Consider the following 22333-nt stretch of genomic DNA (forward strand, 5'->3'; position numbering starts at 1 on the left):
GAAATAAAACAGATCTATATTTACACGTGGGACATGCGAGTTATACTGTAGCTTGGAGACTTGCAGCATGTGGGGCCAAGTCTCTGTAATGAAATGGCTTTGCTGTTTACTTTGTGTGTGAACAGGGATCTCTTCAGCAATTCATTTGTCTGTTTAACCTCAGTAACCTCAGAGTCTATTCACCAACACATCAGCCTGATGAATGCATTTTTACAAGATGTTCTAGGTACTCTGACCTTCAAATGGATATTCTACCAACAAGTTCATTACCTTTTGAATACCCTTGAGGTGCCACACGAGATCCAGAAAAGTGAAAACAGCTCTCCTCCACCAGTTGACACCCTGTTGCGAATTTGACTCCTATGACTCTTCCAAATGTGATGGCACTGAGCTGTATACATTTCCACCCTGCTCTCTGCGGTCGGTTCCCTTCTGCACCCATTAACATTGAATTGGATTCATTCTAAATTACACATGCGGTGCATTTTAGGGAAAGATGTAGGTTCCCATGATATTGGGTTCTGAAGTAGTTGACCCTACTACAATCAGAGGTCCATTACGGGTCCCCGTGATGTCTGATGCTTTCAGGTATTGTCCAAGTTGTTCCTTCATGCTTTTGAAAGCCATAAAAAGGCGTAAGGAAAACCCTTTGATGATAGAGTCTGAGATTAACTACAAAGGAATCGCTTCTCCTGGTCCAGATCCCATACTCTATATAGGTGCAGTGAGAAAACTGTATCTTCTAAATCACCCTCCCTCGTCAAATATGTTAAGTACACAATGAAGGACTCTTCTTCCGATGTTGCTTCCGTCTGCAGCCCATTTCCTGACTCGGATCTTGATACGACCTTGCTGTAGATTTCCCCCATCCTGGATGACATACGCCTGTTATATCACAGCCACTGCTTCTGGGCCCAATTCCAACTTTTCCAACTCTTAGCGCTTAAGCAGCAACATTTATCCAGGCCTTTGTTGGTTGGGTTTCATCCTCTGGCTCCTGCTGGTTCGTTCACTTTTGGACCACATGGTGGCTACGGGATCCTTGACCATGTCTGTGCTGGCAGCTTCGACCCTCGTGCCAGTTGACCCTGTGGATATTCATACAGATTTTCAATTCTGGTAACACTTGCCTTACCTCCTAAGGCCTTTCGAGGTCCTCTGGCATGGGTGCTGATATTCAAAATCTCCCACTCCAGATCCAAAATCGAAAGTCCATAGATCCAAGACCACGGATTAGCAATCACCAGTGTCTCCTCTTACAAGTATTGCCAACTTCACTTCCGGTCTTTTATCATGCTGCCAGTGTAGCAAGGTGGTCTTGGTCCCAATATTATTTTCCCTGGGTCTCGTGCTATTGAGGAATCCCAACAGTTCCCTAATCACGCTTTACGTTTTATGCAGAAAGTGGTAAGTATAGGTTAATTCCCACCAATCTGAAAAGTGTTATCCTTCTGGTTATAGCCCTTTGCAACAGTTGCAACTAACGGTTGAGGATATGTGATGTCATCTAGTTGAGGTGCAGTACCAGTCATAGAGTAGTCAATGTCTTTGTTTCTCACTCAGAAACAAATCTTTACATTATTCCAGAGGATATTCTAATCCTGTGTGATTTCCCTATGGAGATTCATTTTTGCAATTTATTGTGGTGGAACCAATGGTAAAGACTCCTGGGAGCTAGTAAAGGAACCGCCCTGTTCTCTTCTGAGGTCTCTTCTCTCATTGTGTTGTGCATCACCCAAAGAAAAACTTGAGAATAATGTTGGCATTCAGTTTTATTGAGGTTTAAGTTTAGTTTACTCTGAGTAAAAGATTTGACAGTGCCTTTCCGGCATCTATCAGAAATTAGTTCACCTCATACCTCCCTCTATGTATAGCCTATATTGTAATGTCAGGATTATGGTGGATCTGCGTATGTGGGACAGGAATTAAGTAAGACATTGCCCCACTGCTATTTTATCACAAGTTGTAAATGCCATTGCTTAGCAGTAAATAGTATGCAACCGTAACCATTTCTTCAACTATAATATTCCCCCAACACTCTTTTCAACAGTGTTTTCTTCATGTGTTGCCAAATCTTGTCTGTTTTAGTTTTGACCAATCCATTACCACCCTTACCAATGGCACATTGTACACTAGGACATCAATCCTTTCATGTAAAATATGAAATGTAGTGTTAAAGTATTTTAGAGAACCTGGGCTGAACCCTCATCACTGGGGCCTTTGTGGTTTTAATTCCCTCTAGAATGTTAGTTTTCACAGCATTCATTTCCTTCATCCCGGAAATAAATATTGAAGACCGTCTCCTAATGTCTTTGCAAGTGACAGTAAGAAAGGGTGGGTAATTTGTTTTGAAAAGGTCATATATATTTGGTGTAGTTGAATCCCTAAGTATTTATTCTTGAAACTGGTAACTCCATCAGGTATAATAATCATTTCATCTGATAATGTGCGGGTTAATATCTTGGATGCTCCTGTTCATTTCATAGACCACGATGAAGAGTTTAGAGTGCTTGAAAAGCACAGTAAAGTACCTTTCTGGATCAGCCAGAGGTATAAGGAGATGATATGCAAACATAACTAGTTTTAGTACTTCTGATTCAATTGTTATACCTTAAAATCCCCCAGCCGGAAGGCTCATTACTAAGGGCGACTAGCTCTGGAGACAATGGAAATAGATGTCTGGGCCCTCGGGGCCAGGGGCTCCAGTGCCTTTTCTATCACTCAGGGCGACAAAGGGCACCCATGACGAGTGCCTTTCTCAATCCTCCGGGGAGTGGAGCACAGCCTACCCAGTCTGACTCTTGCCATGGGCTCCGTGTATAGCAGTCTCACCTATTTTCTTAAATCTAGGATGGCCAGCAGGTATTTCCAATTAATGGTGTCAAAGGCCTTAGCAATACCAATAGAGACTAAGGCTAAATCCTCCCTGTTCTCCACCTCATGCAGGACGTGCATCAAGAAGCGAATATTCATAGTGGTGCTACGACTTTTTATAAATCCACACTGCTCCGGGTGGACCAGTGCGCTAATCTCCAGGGTCAGTCTGGGGGCTAGAATCTTACACAGTATTTTAATGTCCATATTTATCATCGTCATGGGGCGGTAGGAAGACAGGTCAGCTGCCTCAGCACCAGGTTTAAAAATCATGGCTTTAGTACCTTCTTTCATTGAGGAAGGAAGTATATGCTTATTTAAAACTTCAGTGTAGACCTCTAGTGCTTGGGAGGGCAGTTGTGTGTTGTACGTCTGATAAGATTCAGCTGTGAAGCGGTCATTCCGTGGCATTTTCCCTGTTAGTAAGTACTTAATAGCTGCCCGTACCTCCTCGAAGAAGATATCTGCTTCTCATTCCTGCCTTACCTCATGACCCAGCTGAGTGATCTGTATCCCTGTCAAATAGTCCCAGAGCCAGTCATGTCCCGGGTCTCCTGAATTCGCTTATACTCACGGTAAATGTCTCTGGAAAACTTCCAATATGGCATCTTGGGTTCTCGCCTCTCTCCAATGGGGATCATTGAAGAGGAGCACTGGAGCAGCTCTCGGCTGAGGATCCAGGCCAGTATCTTCTCAACCTATCCCAATCCCTATGGAGCAGTTGGCGGTATGATTTCAACGTGTACTGCTCTCATCTATCTTTAGTCTCTATCAATTGTCTCAACAGGTCCTTCTTGGATCCCCGTTGTCTCCCTCCCCCTCTGGAATCTTGCCATGGCTGCTTCTTTCCAAAGAAGTTCCTCCTGTAGGGCACAAAGCACTCCACATAAGAGACCCAAACACCTTTCCCTCAGAACCATCTTCATCACCTCCCATTCCATTGCATGATTCTGGGTAGTTGTCCAATTCAAGTTAAAATAGTCCATCAGTGACTCGTCTATTGTTTGCCTGTCCACCTGGTACCGCTGGATTTCGGAAGGGAATCTCCAGGAGTAGGGGAAGCTGGGCTTCCCCTCTACTGAATTTGGCAAATATCTGGTGCATGATCAGATAAATAATGTGTCAGATGTTTTACTCTATGTATTCTAGTAGCTATTTGTTGTGTTATCAATATTCTATCTAACCTGCTAAAGGTGCCATTGGTGGCTGGAAACTGGTATGTTCCTGACTTCTCTGGTCTCTCCAGACATCGCTAAACCCCAATTGTGACATAACCTCAACTAAGCCTATTGTCACCCTAGGTCCCCATTCATCACACAGTTAAAGTCTTGTGCCCAGAATGATTCAGTCCCTGAGGTAGGTGCCATTACATCCATCAACGTAGAGAAAAAGGAGTCCTCATCGTTATTGGGAGCATATGAGTTAATAAGAATTATGTCATGACCATCCAAGGTGCACTGAATCAATATATATGTGCAATCCACATCAGCCTCCATGTATGTCAGAGCAACCGGTACCCCGGGCGCTATCCGTACCAGAACCCTCCAGGAAAATGATGAGTAAGTAGTGTTGTACGTTTTCCCTCTCAATTTGTTTGGCTAGCTTCCTAGCCTCAGGTTGGCCTCCTGCAGAGATGCTATATTAGCCCCATGTCGTTTGATAAGTAACCATACTCGATAACATTTGTTGCTTGTACTAAGACCTGAGCATTCCAGGAGAGAAGTTTATAGTTAGTATTGACATTCATAGTATCATTTAGGCTATGAGTCCCGTCTCTGTGATGCCCACATGGTGCGATGGCTATAACTTTCTGGTGTGAACTTGAAAGCTCCTCTCAATGAGAGCATGAAAAACAAACTACCCCCATCCCGCCCACCCTCGGGCTACCGTAGCATTAACAGTTGACTACAGTAGCCCACCCAATGCTGTTCCAGGTCGAACACGACTCCCCCACTGATCCTACAGGGACCAACCAACTAGGGCAAAACAGAACCAGCTTTCCCCAACTAGGAATCCCCCTGATCTCTACAATTTATCTAACCCATACATTTCACTGTAAATGACATTACAATTTTTGAAAGAGCAAGGCAACCTGTCACTGAGAGGGGCAAGGTGACCCTAAACCTGTAATGCCATTAACAACTATATTAGCGGAATTGGTAATCCACAGTGCAGAACTGATACACCTCAAGAGTATGCATAAACAAATAAAGGAAATATTCTATGGCTTAAGTAGTACTCTAACAATGCAAACAATAGTATACCCCATATTAACGCTCACATTGGAACTGTTAACCCGTTTCATTCCCACCTTCTCGTATAAGTGTGTCCTGGACAATCTCAGACGTCTAACTCTGGGCCGTTGAAGCAAGCCCCACCGGTGACCGTCTCCCAGGTGTCAATTCGTTACCACCAGGTGACACTGGGTGAGTCAAGTGCATAGTTCCATCCTCCCCAATATGTATTCTTCCAAAGGCTGAATTTTCTGTGGTCGATGAGATCCCCCTTCCCACCCCCTCGGGCAGCTCGGGATAGCCTCCCCCACTTCCGGTTCCAATTATGGCTTTCATAAGAAGCAGCAGTATTGTCCCTGATCTCAAGCCATTCTCAAATCTCCTCTGTCCTGTCAAAAAAATTTGCTTTACCTTCATATGGCACTTTGAGTTTAGCAGGGTACAGCAACGTATATGTCAAGCCTACTGCTCTCAATTTCTGTTTAGCAGCTATGGTCTTAACTGCTTCGGAACCAGTTTTGTGTAATCTGAGACTATGGCTATGGTACAGTTTTCAAATCGAGTGACGTTCTGTTTTTGAGCAGCCCTCAAAATGCAGTCTCTATACCGGTAGTTGAGGACTTAAGCTTTGATGGCCCTAGGGGGAGCGTCCGGTCATGGCTGCGGGACCAGAGCCCTATGTGGGTTCTCTATGGCAAAGACGTCTGAAAGGCGCCTCAGCTTCAGGGTTAGTCTAATTCAGTCTTCCAAGAAGCACTTGGTAGAGGTACCCTCCACCTTCTCAGGAAACCCCAGAACCCAAATTATGCTGTGGCACACTGTGTCCTCCGCATCTTCTGCCCTCCTTCCCAGTTCCAGGACTGGGTTAATCATGGTGGCCACCTGCCGCTTCATTTTCTTGATCTCTCCCTGCAGAGTCTTGATATTAGTTTCGGCAGTAGATACTTTGTCGGAGACCTTCCGAAAGTCAGCTCTCAATAGGTTAATATCTATGTAAACCGTCGTCTGAATCTGGTGTTCTAACTCTTTTCGCGATCCTTGAATAGCTGCTAGGGGATTAGACATTTCCACAGCCCCGACTGTCTTGTGTTGGCTTTCGTGCGGTGGATAACTGTGTAATTGTGTTTGTCACCTGGAAGTGTGCCTTCTACCCATTGTATTGGTTGTTGTAGTATTTACATTTGGCAATTGTAGGAACAATGAACACAGCAAACTAGGGGATGTCCCTGGGTTCCAATTTGCACACTTCGTCCCCTACAAGACTCACCAGATATCCTATCCATTCTGAGCCCAGTGGTGACCCGTCAATATGTAATGAATGATCCACAGGGAACAAAGGGTGGGGGGGGGGGTCTCCACACCCCAGACAGCACCTCTAGCACCAAGATGTTTCAGTCTATTCATCAGCCTCAAACCAAGCTGGCAGCAGGCTGTTAATTGCACAGTAGAGTCCTAGGTGCCGGTCACACTGCCCCACTTGGGAGGAGCGTGCTGCAATCTCCTCAGGGTACTGTGTCATACATGGCCTTTCATTGTGTAGGTCAGCAGCAAGCCCAAAGTCCGCAGCCACAGTCCTTACTGCGATAGGGGGCCACCCCCACAGTCTCTAACTCGTTTCCTGGACCAACATGGGGGGCCTCACTACCGCTCCACAACACCAACGTGGGTCCAAGAAGGCCACCAGATCACTCAGGACAGGCACCACAAGGCAGGGAATTCCTTGCTGCAGGGGAGAATTGTGAAGGCACTTCCCACTGCCCGCGGACCCAGGCAATAACACTCAGCTGCTGGTAGCTTTCAACCAGCCGCTGGGTGTTGTGAGAGCTGGCGGTCGGGGCCAGGGAGTCCTCCAATCACTCTGAGGTGGTATCCTCTCCAGGAGCCCCCAGCAGGGTTCAGGTCAGCTGCGACATGCAGTTCTCCCCTCCAACAGCTGACACTGTACTGGAGCCACAGGGGTAGCCGTCTCCACACTCTCACCACACTGTAGCTGCAATCGCAGGCAAGCGGTCCCTCCTCTCACTCGCCTCCGGAGTGGGAGCCCAACAGGATCTTCTTGTCTCTCAGCCACAGCTGACCACCAGCTCACTCTTTGAGCCGCTCAGTGTCCTGCCTCACTCACTGTGGGGGTCCACCCCCGAGCTGATCCCATCACTTTGCAGCAGTCCAGGGAGTCCTTGAAACCCTCAGTCACCGCTAATCACCTCTGCCAGGCACCTCAGCACCACTCCCACGAGTCCGCTGGAGGAGGAAAGGCACAGGTAAGCCGCACGTGCAGTCTGCCGCATTCACACTCCCTGGAATTTATCAGGGGAAAGATACGTTATATGGCTGTTCCTGGAAATTATCCTATGATGGGCAGGATTAAGCAGAATTTAGGGGAGGAAATCTCCTGGTCCAACAAAAGCTCGAGAGCTCACGTACGGTTGGTCATATTTCCAGCCCCCCCCCCCCCCCAATATTACATGTTTATGTGTAGATGCTGTAATTTTTTCAGTACACATCAATACTGAGAATAGCTATTGGTCCCTAGAAGCAACATTTAATTATTACCACTTGCCTGTTGCGATGCTGGGGTCTGTGGAAACAATTGGTCGGTCAGAGTAACAGGACAACATGGGCAGGAGGACTGCAGGCTACATGGCAAGATAGTAGCTACTTTCCTGAACTGTGGGCTGTATTCATGTGGAGCTGCCTTGAGTCCATTACGCTCACCAGTTTGCAGGTGAGTAGGCAGCACTCCGCGCTCCTGGCCAGGGTAATTAATGAACCCAATGGAGGCTCAGAATTGGAAAAGCGGCACCTGTTTTCTAAATAGGCCCTCACACACAGATTTGGTGGCACTAAGGACATCTCTGCCTGGCCCGAATACCTGAGGAGTTACTGCACAGCCAGTGGCATACAGAGAAGACCTTGTAATACAGTGATCCCCATCCCCCTGAAGCACTGGGAGGGAGGCACAGAGGAGTTTAGACACTGGGGGATTGCTGAGGGTTGGGAGTGCTTGTGGGGCCAATGCAGCGCTACACTCTTCCTCATAGGAAACCCAGCACACCAAGCCATAGGCTTCGGCCTATGGGCATTTTAGACCATCAATGCTTTGATGGCAGCCCCCTAGACATGTCCCGTACACACCGAGGCCGGATCTTCCTCCCGTTACTACTGCTTCTTTCTCCAAGGTAGCTTCTGCAGATCCCGGGGGCTCCTGCAACTCACGGAGAATTCTGTTGCCCGCTGGGCGGCTGATGCTCCCCGCAGCGGCCTTGCCCGACATCTCTCAGTGGCCGCCTCCGGTTGGTTTCTGGTAGCAGTGGGCCCGAGAGGCGCTTCTTCCTGTCTGCTTCTCCTTCCTGGCTGCCAGCGAGCGTGGCTCTTCTTACGGCGTGTATAGGAGAGCTCCCTGGTTACAGAGGGGAGGGATGCCACACGTCCAGGGGAGTTTCACCCAGTGAACAATGAGCCGTGGCCCTTTAAGGAACCCTGCAATTATCTCTGAGAACACAAAGCCAATCGTCCTTTCGTGCGCAGCCATCATTAGTGCTCAAACTTTAAAGGGTTCATCAGACATGCAGCCGCCTGGCTCCTCCGAACCCATCACTCCAGTGCCCTTCACGCATCGTAGGGGGGCGACCATGAAAGGGCACCTAACCTTCAGGTCTGCCCAAATGTTCCCCAGCGTTATCATGCATGCTGGTTTGTTGACTCTCAGTAGATGTCATTGCAACATGTGAGCATTCTGGGCTGGACTGCAACGCCCTGTGCAATGAAAGTGGATTAGAGACACCCATTGTCTGCTCACAGCCCCCGCACGTGCGCTTGGCACAGGCTTTTTAGGGAAATTTGAAAAAAATGCAGTCCGTGGTACATCAAAACTAACGTAGATTGAGAGATAGAGGGAGTGACGCAATAACAACCAGCGGCTGCAGTAATGGAAACCGGCGCAGAAAGCAAAAAAAAAAGCCTGACATGGCTTTAGCTTAGCAGCACCCTCTCTCAACCTGATATTCGAAGTGCGCTGTGTATAGGAGAGCTCCCTGGTTACAGAGGGGAGGAATGCCGCACGTCCAGGGGGGTTTCACCCGGTGAACAATGAGCCGTGGCCCTTTAAGGAACCCTGCAATTATCTCCTGACCATCTCATTCTCGGCCTATAATTAAAGGTGGTGACCTACGTTTCCTGCCTACCATGGGTGTAAACAAACCGGGGGAGAGAGTCATATTGAGGAACTGGTGGCCCGATGCTGTTCAAATCTCACAACTCATGCCCTAACATAATCCAAAAGGTGACGTGACGTTTTGCTCTCTAGCATGTTGTAGGGCAGGAGTATAAAGAGTACATCATTCTCTAGCCCAGGATATTTTACGTGTGGCATATCAACAGCTTTACTGTCGCACCAGTGTAATCTAATAATAAAAATAACAAGCGGATTGGTGCAAGAGCCGGACGCGGTCGGGCAGAAATGGCTGCCGCAAAGCTCCGAAATTTTCGGAATCGGGGCGTGTTTTTTGGTGAGTGACGGATGACGTCACAGATGGAAAGAACCTAAAAAACACGCCCGAATCAGAAAAAGACGGGGCTTAAAGGGAGTGACGCCCCTCTCCTCCAATGGCTGGCCAGCATTTACAAGGCCAGCCAATGGAGAAGAGGGGCGGGTTCAAGCCCCTTAACCTAAAAACATTAAATCGAAGATCTCCCTGACTTGTTTTTTAGCTTCCAGCTTAACAGGATACTGCCTTTGAGCAGTAGGTTAATTTTTTTAACTGGATTTTATGGTGAGGGGATTCCTCATCCCATCCTACATGATTTTTATATAATGCAGGGGCTTGGGCCACTGCCCATTTTCCTGCATATGTGTATTTTTTATGAATTGGAATATGATTTGAGAAGGCAGGCATAATCATTTCTTTGCCATGTGGGCACTCCCTAACAAATTCTGGTGGCCAGTCTTTCTCAGCTAGAAGAATATCATAGCCTTTAGATAGTTTCTCCCAAAAGAGAGTTCTTTTTTTCTAGTTATGTTCCCTTCTATACGCAATGTTATTTCATATAATTTATGGGGTACACTAACTCTGGTGTCTGCAGTTTCCACTTGAATGTACTCATTTGTGTCCACTGTCTCCAGAAGATTCATCAGGATCTTGCTAGCTATGGTTACTTCTGCTGCGCTGTCTAGCACTGTTTGGGCCCACTCCCCGTTCTTGAGTTGTGTCCTCAGGATCCTCGGCATGTTTTATCTTTATGCTTGCTACCTTCTTTTTGGGAAATTGAGATTTTTTACTTTGGTGAGCGGGTTCCTTGTCTTTGGACTTGACGCAATCTTCTTTATGTTCTGACCGTCCTTTTCTTTCTGATTTCTGCGAGGAAGTCTGAAAAGTTCGAGAGGGACGTGTATCAATATCTTGATCTGTCAGGTTTTTTCAAATTATCCCTATTTCTGAGGTTATATCTTTTCTCAGAGGGCTCCCGTTATGGAGACCTACCCCCCTGTTCTGGAGATCTTTTTCTCCGTTGGGGAGACGTTCCTCTGGACTGAAACTGTTTTTCTCTGGGAGTGGTCTGTTTTTCGGAGTAATTAAATTATTTTTAATGAAAGTCTTTTCAGGATTTTCTGTTGGTTGTGGTTTTAGTGGTTTCCCACCCAAACTATCTAATTCTTCATAGGATTTTTCAGTTATTCTGGCAAGTTCAAAAGGATGGTCTGCTATTTCTGTTTCTTTTAATTTTTGGCGGATCGCCACAGATGCTGCTTCTCCTTTTATGTTGGCTAGTAGTATAGCCGAGACTTGTTTGAAATCTTTCAGTAATTTCATACCTAGATTTAAAGCAGGCTCTGGACCGTATTCATTTTGAATCTGTCTTAGTACGTCTGGTATAACCGCCATAGACGGAACACCATGTGTTTTTGTGTAGATTGAAGCAAAGACTGTTCCCCAAGTGTCACAGTCTTCCACATGTGTGTGGTCCCCATTGGTAAACAGATTGTCAGAATTCTGTGTTTTTCATGAGGTGTACTATCAGGGAATACTGCCTCTATTTGAGTAATCTTTTGAGACAGCCAGAACAGAATTTGTTCCGGTTTGCGGGTAATTTACCAATGACTGATTGTATAGTCTGTGGTGTAATTTTATTTGTGTTCCCCTGGTGAGGAGTGTGCTGTGGAATTTTTATAGCAGGTTGGACTGTGAAAGTCTGCATGACATATTGGACCAATTGTCTATGTATTTTAAATAATTGTTTTAATTGAACTAACAGTTCTCTGTCTGACATTTCCTCAATGTCAGGATGTGGTGTATAGCTGGCTAGAACCGGCCATGTGGCCCCTGGTCTACCTAGTGGACTGAGCCTGGTAATGCGATTTTGATGTTTTAGGGTGTCATTAAACCAGAGCTGATGCTCCTGGTAAATTAGTGGAATTTCGACGTCCTCGAAAGGAACGTATTCCGCTGGAGTTTCCTCTGCTTTGTAGTAGTGGAACTTGTGTGTTATAGCATTTGCTGCTGGAAAAGTTATCCATGAATAGAATACCTCTGTCTGCCGATATTCATGTGCCTCTACCACAAATATGACTGTACCACCTCTTGATGGTACACCACTATTTATTAGTTTGTAAGAAAACAAGTTACTTACCTGTAACTACAGTTATCCAGTATTGGTATCTTTCATAGATTCACATGCCTGAATCATTCCCCGTCGTCGAGGCGGGAGTCCCACGGTAAATTATATATATATAGCAGTGCCTAAAAACCATTAGTAGTAGGCTAGAAAAGGATATAGGCCCAACTAGGCCCAAAACGTAGCAGCCTATCTACCTCATTATGTAAAAAGAACTGAAAATGTAGCCTCAGCCAATCAGCTAACCTCACACTCTAGAACCTTCCCAGCCCAGGCAGTTCTCCTCAGATTTTCCCAGCACAAGTGAGAAGTAGTATCCATAATAAGAACTGCCCAGCCGGGGAGGAGGGTGGGTGCATGTGAATCTATGAAAGATACCAATACTGGATAACTGTAGTTACAGGTAAGTAACTTGTTTTCTTATCCAGTATTGGGGTATCTTTCATAGATTCACATGCCTGAATCAGAATAGCAAGCAGTAATAACCATAACTGTCGGTAGAGGAAGGTGGGAGACAAACCAAACCATATATCCCCACACAACCTGGAAGGTACTAGAGCAATAACATATTTCAGTACATATGCATAATCATGACAATACCTTCATATAATATATATCTATATATAGAGCATTAAAACAGTATATTAGCACAAATGTAGCAATAGAAACAAGAAAACCATAAAAAGGCTGACCTCAGTGAAGAAGATGCTGCAACACTGCCTCTCCCACTGACGTATCTTCATGTAGCACCGGCTGCAGGCAATAGTGCTTGGTAAAAGTATGCACACTTTTCCATGTAGCAGCACGGCAGATGTTTTCCAGGGTCACCCCTGCAAATAGGGCTGTAGACGCTGACATCATCCTGGTGGAATGCGCCTTAACCGTTCTTGTCAGGGGTTTGTTCGCTTTCTCATGACAGAAGACAATGGCAGAGGAAAGCCATCTGGCTATAGTTGCCTTCGTCACCGCCTGACCACGTGTAGCTTGGCCATAAGCTACAAACAGTTGGGTAGATTTGCGCAAATCTTTTGTCTTTTGTAAATAGAATTTGAGGCATCTTTGGACATCCAAGGAATGCAGCATCCTTTCAGCTGGAGTCTTGGGGTCTGGAAAGAAAGTTTTGAGTTTCACCGGTTGATTGATGTGAAACTGGGTCGGAACTTTGGGAATAAACTTAGGATGAGTTCTAAGAGTCACACAATCTTTTGAAAAATGCAGGAAAGGTTCCGATATAGTGAACGCTTGTATCTCACTTACTCTCCGGGCTGAAGTGAGGGCCAACAAAATAGCCACTTTCCAAGTCAAGAATTTAAGTTCTGATTTATGAATTGGTTCAAAAGGCCTTTTCAGCAATTGAGATAACACAATATTGAGATCCCACTCAGGAGGAGGAGGCCGCACTGGGGGAAAAACTCGAAATAATCCTTTAAGGAACTGTTCAATTAAAGAGGAAGAGCACAAAGATGGTTTGTTGTAACTCTTTCTGAATCTGGATATGGCAGCAAGGTGAACTTTGATAGAAGAAAAAGCGAGACCTGATCTGGCTAGAGACAGCAGATAAGGCAGAATCTTCTCTGGAGGAGCCTGTAGTGGATGGACGTCATGCTCTCCGCACCATAAACAGAATCTCTTCCATTTGAAGCGATAGGTTCTGATGGTAGACTGTGCACGAGCCTGAGATAGAACAGCTCTACAGTCTGAAGAAATCTCCAGGTCCTTAAACTCTAAGAAGTCAGGAGCCAGGCGTGCAAGTGCAGCGACTGAGGATCTGGATGAAGTATTTGTCCTTCCTCCCTTGTCAGCATTGAAAGTGTCGGCTTGAGGCGCAGTGGAGGTTGATGGGAGAGTATCAGAAGCTCCTGGAACCAATACTGTCTCGGCCAGCGAGGAGCAATTAGGATTAGAGAGCAACGCTCTCTCTTCATTTTCTGTAGAACCTTTGGGATGAGAGGAATCGGTGGGAAGGCATACGCAAAGATTCCGGTCCACCTCATCAACAGGGCATTTCCTCTCGATCCTTGCTGGTGGAACCTGCTGGCAAAGTATATGCATTTGCTGTTCTGTTGCGTGGCAAACAGGTCCAGTGTTGGTGTGCCCCAGAGCTGGAAAATTGTTTCCACTCGGCGTTGTTCGAGTTCCCACTCGTGACATCCTGTGAACGATCTGCTGAGATCGTCGGCCAGAGAATTCTGAATTCCCTGAACATGCTCCGCTCTGAGGGAAATTTTGTGATGGAGTAACCATTCCCACATTTCCTGCGCTTGAAGAGACAGGGCTAGAGATTTTGTGCCCCCTTGCTTGTTTACGTAAAACATGCTGGTGGTGTTGTCCGTGCGCACCAGCACTGCAGAGCCTGCAATTCTTGGCAGGAAGGCTCGCAAGGACAGAAAAATGGCCCTCAACTCGAGGCAGTTGATGTGTTTGTGCTTGTACTGATGGGACCATCGTCCCTGCACTTGAAGGTCTTGGAGATGGCCTCCCCAACCCTCCATGGAGGCATCTGTCGTCAGAGTAAATTCCGGTAGGGTCTGAAGAAAAGTGAGCCCCGGAGACAAATTGTTCTTTGCCGCCCACCATAGAAGAGCTTGTTTCATCTTGGGCGTGACCTTGATTCGGTCCTCGAAAGATCCGTCTATCTGCCGCCACTGTCGATGCAATTCCTCTTGGAGAGGCCTCATTCTGAGTCGAGCCAGTGGAACTAGATGGAGTGCAGAGGAACACATCCCTAGCAGGGAAACAAACTGTCGGACCGAAAGAGACTTTTTTGACCGTATTTGACTTGCCAGCTTTGTGATCTTGTCCTGACGAATTTGGGTCAAGAAGGCCTTGCACTGAGAAGTGTCCAGTACTGCTCCTAGGAACGTCAGAATTTGTTTGGGTTGCAGTTGAGATTTTTTGACGTTGAGGGTCAGGCCCAGATTCGAGAACATTGATAGAGCACTTTTGACCGATTGCCTTGTTGAAGTCTTTGTTGGACTCTTTATTAACCAATCGTCGAGGTACGGGAATACTTGGATTCCCTGTGACCTCAACGCAGCTGCAACCGGAACTAGAGTCTTGGTAAAGATTCTCGGTGCAGATTTCAGGCCGAAAGGGAGCACTTTGAATTGAAAATGGACACCAGCCACTGTGAATCTCAGATACTTGCGGTGGTTTGGATGAATGGGAATGTGGAAGTAAGCGTCTTCCATATCCAGGGAAGCCATGAAATCGCCTTCCATGAGGCAATTGAGGACATCCGTGAGCGTCACCATGCGGAAACTCTGCTTTTTCAGATATCTGTTTAAGTTTCGTAGATCCAAAATTGGACGCCACTCTCCTGAAACCTTTTCCACAAGGAAGAAGCGAGAGTAAAACCCCTGATTTTTCTGGGATGTTGGAACTTTTTTTATCGCATTTTTGTGTAGCATTTTCATGGCTTCCATGTATAACAAATGAAGACGAGGAGGGGAGGGACCCCTGGGCGGTGACGTTGGAGGTTTCTGCAAGAACTCCAGAGTGTGTCCGTGTTTGACTATGTCCAGAACCCACTGATCTGAAGTTATCTTCCGCCACTGTTGATAAAAGGCGGAGATCTTGGCGCCCACGGGGAGGGAAGGAAGGGAGGATGGTGTCCGGCAAAACTCACTGGCGTTTATTTGAATCGCGTCCCTGGTAGTTAGAACGTCGTTTCCCTCCTTGACGAGAGAAACCCGCTGACGATGACTGCCGATAGGACTGTTGGTAGTACGGCTTATTCTGAGGTTGATACTGGCGGTTTTGCTGATTTTGATAATGTCCTCTGGAAGAAAAACCACGGCCTCTTGCTCCTCTGAAAAAACCTCGCTTATACTGTAGTGTACCAAGCGATTTGGCCGTATCAGTATCCGTTTTGATCGCAAGCAATGCTTCATCTATGTGCTTGCCAAACAATAACTCGCCATCATAGGCCATGTCAAGTATTTTGGTCTGGACTTCAGGTCTGAAAGAAGTCGCTTTGAGCCATCCCTGCCGTCTGAGAACTGCCGCTCCGGCCAATTGTCTAAAGGCTGTATTAGATACATCGAGGGCGCAATCGATAATCTCAGAAGCTGCCCGCTCGCCTTCCATGACAACCTTCCTGACCTCTTCAACACGGTCATCGGGAACCAAGTTGATGAATTCCGACAGATCTGACCACATTTGTCTGTCATAACGTGCTAAAATTGCCAAAGAATTAGCAATCTTAACAGTAGCAGCGGCACTAGCTGAGAACTTCTTCCCAATCGCATCCAATCTCCTGCCCTCTTTGTCTGGAGGTGTTGAAATTGGTGCAGCCGGATTCTTGGATCGTTGTTGAGCTGCTTGTAAAATCACTGAGTCAGGACGTGGATGACCAATCAAACATGAAGGAGTATCCGGTGGTGCTCGGTACTTCTTGTCGACTCTTGGAAGAACCGCCGGGATGGAAGCTGGCGTCTTCATTATATTAATCCCTTCTTTCCAAATATATTCAATGATAGGGATAGATCTGGATACCCTTCTATACCCTTCTTTGAAATCATGAAGAAAACAGTCAGTCTGCTCAACCGAAACTGTAATTGCAAATCGAGCAGCTGCCCGTTGCATGATGTTATGAAAACCTCCTATGTCCTCTGGCGGAGAATCTGAAGGTTGTGGCAAATTAGGAGAGGGCATAGGAATGATGTAATCATTCCATGGTTCCGTAGGCGTGGAATCCGGAAGTTCCCCCATCCTCTCCTTCATCCTCATCTGGAGAGGAGACATCAACATCATGATCTCCAGTCCCGGGGTCAACATCCTGCCTTGGAGAATGCGAAGGATGTGGCGGGGGATTTATTGGCATGACTACTGGCACAGGATTTGGAGCAGGCAGAGTTGATGGAAACCTCTGACGATAATCAGCCAGCATGGCCTGTAAATCATGAACTAGAAAAGACGGAAGATGAGTCGTGTCTTCTGTGTGTTGTTGCTCCTGATGATAAGGAGTAGCTAAATTTTCCTGATAGTAATGAACCTCATCATCATCTTCATCCTCATGATATTTTATGTGTAACTGGGAAGGGTGATGGGCCACTCCAAAAGTCTCGTCATCATCCCCTTCATCATCAGAATCTGCCTCCACGTAGTTTTCCAAAATATGCGAAGGCAAGAGGGGAGACAAATGAGAGTAACTCTGTCTCTGAAATGATTTCATCTGGAAATGGGTATACTGTACCCTTACCGGAGATGTGGGCAATAAATGCGTAGACGGCACATTCAAAGATGCCAGCGCTGCTGTCGACGGTAGAAGTGAAACAGATGTGTGAGTTGCCGGTACTGTCGTCGACGGTATCGTCATTGGTGTTGTAATCGTCGACGAGGACTTTTTTGAAGGCGTCCTAGTAGACGGATCCGTCGACGGACTCTTCGTCGTCGAGCTTGTCGTCGATGGAGCTGAAACCTTCGTTGACGGGCTCGTCGTCGACGGGCTTGTCGTCGACGGGGTCTTCGTCGACGGGCTCTTCGTCGACGGGGTCTTCGTCGACGGGATCTTCGTCGACGGGATCTTCGTCGACTGGATAGTGGAAGCCTTCGTCGACGGGGGAGCCGTCGACGAGAGCGTTGACGGAAGCGATGACGAACGCTTCGTAGATGGTGATTTGGTCGTCGACGGAAGACTCGTCGACGACGAGCTTTTCTTCGATGATTTTTTCTCAGAAGAAGAAACCATGACGGACATTACAGGAGAAGTAATTGCTGAGGTGGTAACAGTACTTGAAGAAGTAGAGGACGTAGAATAGGTGGTGACAGTGAGAGAGGACACCAAAGAGACAGCTTTAGTGCGGACTGTACTCACAGTAGAAGACTCTGTTGACGCAGCACTCCTTGTGGACTCAGAGGGTTTGAGAGAATTTAGGTTTTTTCAATCTCTCAGGAGAACACCTCTCTTTGGAACTGGCTCTCTTACTTGAGGTAGAGGCTCTGTCCTCGTCATCTGTGGCAGACGACTTCAGCCACAAAAGAACTCTTGCCTCTCTATCCCTGATGGTCTTAGGAGGGAAGGTTCGACATATTCTGCAATCCTTCACAACATGTGAAGGATGCAAACAATAAATACAATCCGAGTGCTGGGCGTCCACATGTACCCTCTTCTTGAAGCAGGAACCACAAGACTTGAATAGAGCCTTCTTTTCCGACATCTTGAGAGAAAAGAAGAAATTTTGAAGAAAAACTGAGTAGGCACTCAGGGAGACTCCCTTACACACGAAGTGCGGTGAAAATCTGAGGAGAACTGCCTGGGCTGGGAAGGTTCTAGAGGGTGAGGTTAGCTGATTGGCTGAGGCTACATTTTCAGTTCTTTTTACATAATGAGGTAGATAGGCTGCTAAGTTTTGGGCCTAGTTGGGCCTATATCCTTTTCTAGCCTACTACTAATGGTTTTTAGGCACTGCTATATATATATAAGTTACCGTGGGACTCCCGCCTCGACGACGGGGAATGATTCAGGCATGTGAATCTATGAAAGATACCCCAATACTGGATAAGTTACACTTTTTCTTACATTTACCGGGATGATTACTGCATCCGGGTTGTTTTGCTGAAGACTTGTGTCCTCTGCTAATAGTTCAGTTGCTATTCTAGCTCTCTCCCTTTCCTCTTCAATCACCGTCATTTTGCTGACAGAAAGTTTGCAGAGCAAGTTTCAAGGAAACAAAGATTAGGTGCACAATATTTTGGAACACTGTGTCCTTTCAACGTTGAATAAACCAAAAAACTAATACAGAGGATTCTCGTCCTACTTGGTTCTGGCGGATACTAACCTTTTACCCACTCCAGACATCTATTGGAGTTTTTACGGAAAAAGGGGTCTGTGTGAAAAGCACGACTGAGTTACTCTAATATCTAGCGTTAAATTATCGCCTTACCAAACGTTGGGCGCTTTGTCGGGTAGTTCCTATATTCCCAATAGGCTCTGCGCATTGGAATAACATAAACGATAGTTTAGACTTAGGACTTAGGTCGACTAGGTCTCTATTGAATATGTTAGACTTAATTGTGAATGCCAGCTAGCTCAGAGGTCACTAGAAACTTTCTCGAATACCCAAGAAGGGATTCGTTTCTGACAACCATATCACATGACAACTTTGTTCCCCAAGAATAAGAAATATATCATCAGAGTCGCGGAAACAATAGATGGCTATTTCACTTAGTCAATCGTGCATGCTTTGTTTCACCAGAAGTGCAGAGAAATAGAGAGACGGGCGTTTTCAATAAAAAGGTTATTTATTGAGCAGTCTTCTTTCTCATGCAAGAGAAGTGAATTGCTACAATCGTAATACTTGCTATGAAGTAAAGTGCGTACAGTAAAAGGAGTATTATGAAATAATACTGTAAAAGCATTTATATGGTTTCTAAGCCATAAGATACTTAAAATAGATAAAATACATACAATGATAAATAATGACTAAAAGTACTCGACTGGTGCATCTAAAATACGCCTACTTTTAGTAGGCAATTAAGTATTCGGCAGGTCAGCCTTGATTCCTTCCAGGCTTGTTTTGTTGTCTTTATCTTCCATTTTCAATCGAGTGGAATACTTTCTTGAGGCTTTAATAGAGACCAAAATTACCCTTCTGACAGTTGCAAGGTTAGTCCTAGAAGCTGGGCAGGGCCTGTCTCTTGGTTGTAGAGCTAAACAAGGCCTTTTCCTACAACGATGAGAGCTGTACATGCATATAGAGAGTTGGTAAGTTGAACATGCTGATTAGTGGATTTCGCAAGTATCTGAGTCATAGATACACACACTTCAGGAGACGGTAGTAGGATCTCAGATATTACGTAGAAAGAATTTGGCAGTGGCCGCCATTTTGAAAGTCAAACCGCATGAACACTGGATTTGCTAATGCTGAGTATGAATGTCAGGTAGACAGATTGGTATGATAGTGTTATGCCTGTATGCTTGCAGGGCTCCGTTTGGCTTATTGGCTCGCTACTTGATTTCGAATAGGCTATTCTCCAGGATTACATAGCAAACAGTTAGTAGTGGCCAACATTTTATATTCCCTGATCCTGGCAGCATGAAACAATAGTCTAGCTGCAGATGAGTGTGATTGACGGAGTGACGGCTTGTTAGAAAATCAAATTAGATCACTCTATTAGAGTGTAGGCTTTTATGAAACACTTTACACATCAATCCGTTCTTATTTTACATTGTAGGTTTTCAATAGGCTTGCATGAGATTTGGTCATCAGTTCAGTCTAGCTATATATTTCTATCTGCTCACGTTTTTTCAAAGGTTTGCAAGAGGTTTGTCTGATTATTAGTAAGGGACTTGGTTGGGCTCGTCTGCACTCGCATGGACTGCTTCAGACGCTAGGTTGATAGAGCCAGGCTAATAGAGCCAGCTTAAAGACGGTGCATCTGCAACAAAGCCTTTTGTTGGGAAGCTTGTACACGTAACAGTTACACAGAACTCGAAAATTAACATATCTCTTTAGCTGCAGCAGTTACCTAATTTGATGCAGTGTTTTTCTAAATATTTCCCCTAGCATTCTGATATTTTTGAAAGGCCACTTTTTTCTGATCCAAGAGCGGCCGCTGTGTTAGAGCTCCTGCTGATTATGATGTCTAATACCTCAATCATTACCTTCTTTCAGCCACAGGCATTGTTTACTTTGAGGTGCGCAGAGGTCGTGGTGACTTCTAGTTATTCCCCGATGAAGAAGCGATTGGACCTTCGTGAGTGGCTGCCCTTCTAGAAATTGTAAGCGTCCACCAAGTCAGGGTCTGGCAGGCGGTCAGGCACGTCCAAGACTGGCTGTAGTTAGACAAATCGCTAATCACATTTTATTAAATCTAACTGGCAACCTTACTTGTAAGATGCTGTTGCTGCCAGTAGACTGCAATCTGGAGTGCCGGTCCTGGGCCATCGGGAAACCCCGCGCCTCAGCGCAGCATAGCTTGTTTGGTGAGGCGGGAGAGCCCCTTCAGCTTCTACAGTGTTCGTAGCAGGCTCCAAGCAAATTTTGTCTAGTTTGATGCAAGGAATTGGCGCCTTCCATCAAGCGGTAGCCTCCAGCCTTGTTGCAGCCTTACAGATGGCCTAAAAGCATGGATTATTTGGAGGAAACTTTTCTTCCTGAGAGGAGTTACAGCATGTATACTAACACCTAGAGTGGCCAAGAAATAATTACCCTCTCGCTCATTTGCCTTTGGATTCCTTAGTAGTGTCTAATGCCCGTAAAAGGGCACATTCACAAACATCAGGGGAGGCTCCACCTCCAGATAAAGAATCCAAACTCCTAGATGTATCCGGGAAAAGAGTAGCTGCTCAATCAGCCAACCATTGGCGTATAGCTAATACACAAGGTCTCTTGTCCAGATATGATAGAACTCACCGGGATAAAATGGAAGAATTATTAAAATATCTCCCTAAAAAACACTAAAAGAGCGGGCAGGAAATTCCTCAATCAGGTGTGCATTAGATGCTGCAGATACTGTAGCTAGAGGAATCAACACTAGCATTGTGGGGGGGAGGAGCCACGCCAGCGACCGCGATGGCCGCATAGACGCTCGGCTCCGTGAGCCCTCTCACCCCGCACATACATCCTGGCGATTATCCTGAGCCGCAACGGCATATTTAAGTAGGCGAAGGAGAGCTCTCACTTACCGTCTGCTCCTGAGGCTTCTACGTGCGGCAGACCTGGAAAAATTTCCCCAACTGCTCTGAGGCCCTCGTGGTGATGGGACCGGGGTGTCGATTGAGTGGAGCAGCCGGCCGCGACTGCGACAACAGCGGCCACTGGTGGAGGTGAGGAGTCGGCCGGAGGGCACCGGTGAACTGATGGGCTGATGGTGACGGTGACGGCCCTGTCCACCTAGCGGAGTGTCTCCTGGGGCTGCGTGGCAAAGCAGAGTCTAGGGGAGTGCACGAAATCTGACCCCCCTTCCCAGTTCTGTGTCCGGGCATGATCAAGGATTGCCCCCGGGATTGGCGGGCGGCTCCCGGGGAGCGGCAGAGATTTTGTTTAGCCCTTTGGTGACTCTTCTCCGGGGAGCCCGCCTTGCCTTCTTTGAGCCCCGGCTGTCAATCCTGTAGCGCCCTGGTTTGGGGCCCAGTCCCTGAGGTGGGGTGAAGGACCGGGCCGGATCGGCTAAGATGGCGGCCGGTGCCCTCCTCTGCGGCCCGCCTCCAGGTCAAAAAGCTGCCACGCGGATGGGATCAGGGGACTGGCGGCGCGGGAAGGAGCCCACGTCCAGAGATATATTGACTGCTTTAATGACGCTGCACGAGACCTTGCTCTGTAATGCCCGCGACTTGGGAAGAAGGATGGCCGCCATTGTTGTCCCGCCGTTCCACACGGGTATGATTCGATCCCACCGGAGTGCCGACGTGCCCGCCTCTATGTCCATGAAGAGTGCTTCAGCCACGCCTAGGTTCCTGGAGCCGCTGAAAGACCTGTGATCGCCCTAAACAGCTCTGTTGTACATGCGAGTGTCTCTTCGGGGCACATGTCTAATTGGGTGCTGGGGAGACAACGCCGTTCCTTTTTTTGGGCTGTCCCGGCGACGTCTCGGCGCTTGCCGGACTGTGTGACTTTCCCTCCTTGGATGGCTAGACTGTGTTCGGACCTGGGGATGCTTTCGGGGTC

At 46.7% G+C, this 22333-nt stretch overlaps 1 protein-coding gene across 3 annotated transcripts in view; it reads left to right on the top strand.

Moving 5' to 3' along the window:
- The window catches only part of ZNF236 (zinc finger protein 236), a 1135475-nt gene that overhangs the window by 142561 nt on the left and 970581 nt on the right, over nucleotides 1-22333 (top strand). The window lies entirely within an intron of this gene.

Source organism: Lissotriton vulgaris, chromosome 4_1, assembly GCF_964263255.1.
Source record: "Lissotriton vulgaris chromosome 4_1, aLisVul1.2, whole genome shotgun sequence".
Lineage (NCBI taxonomy): Eukaryota > Metazoa > Chordata > Amphibia > Caudata > Salamandridae > Lissotriton > Lissotriton vulgaris.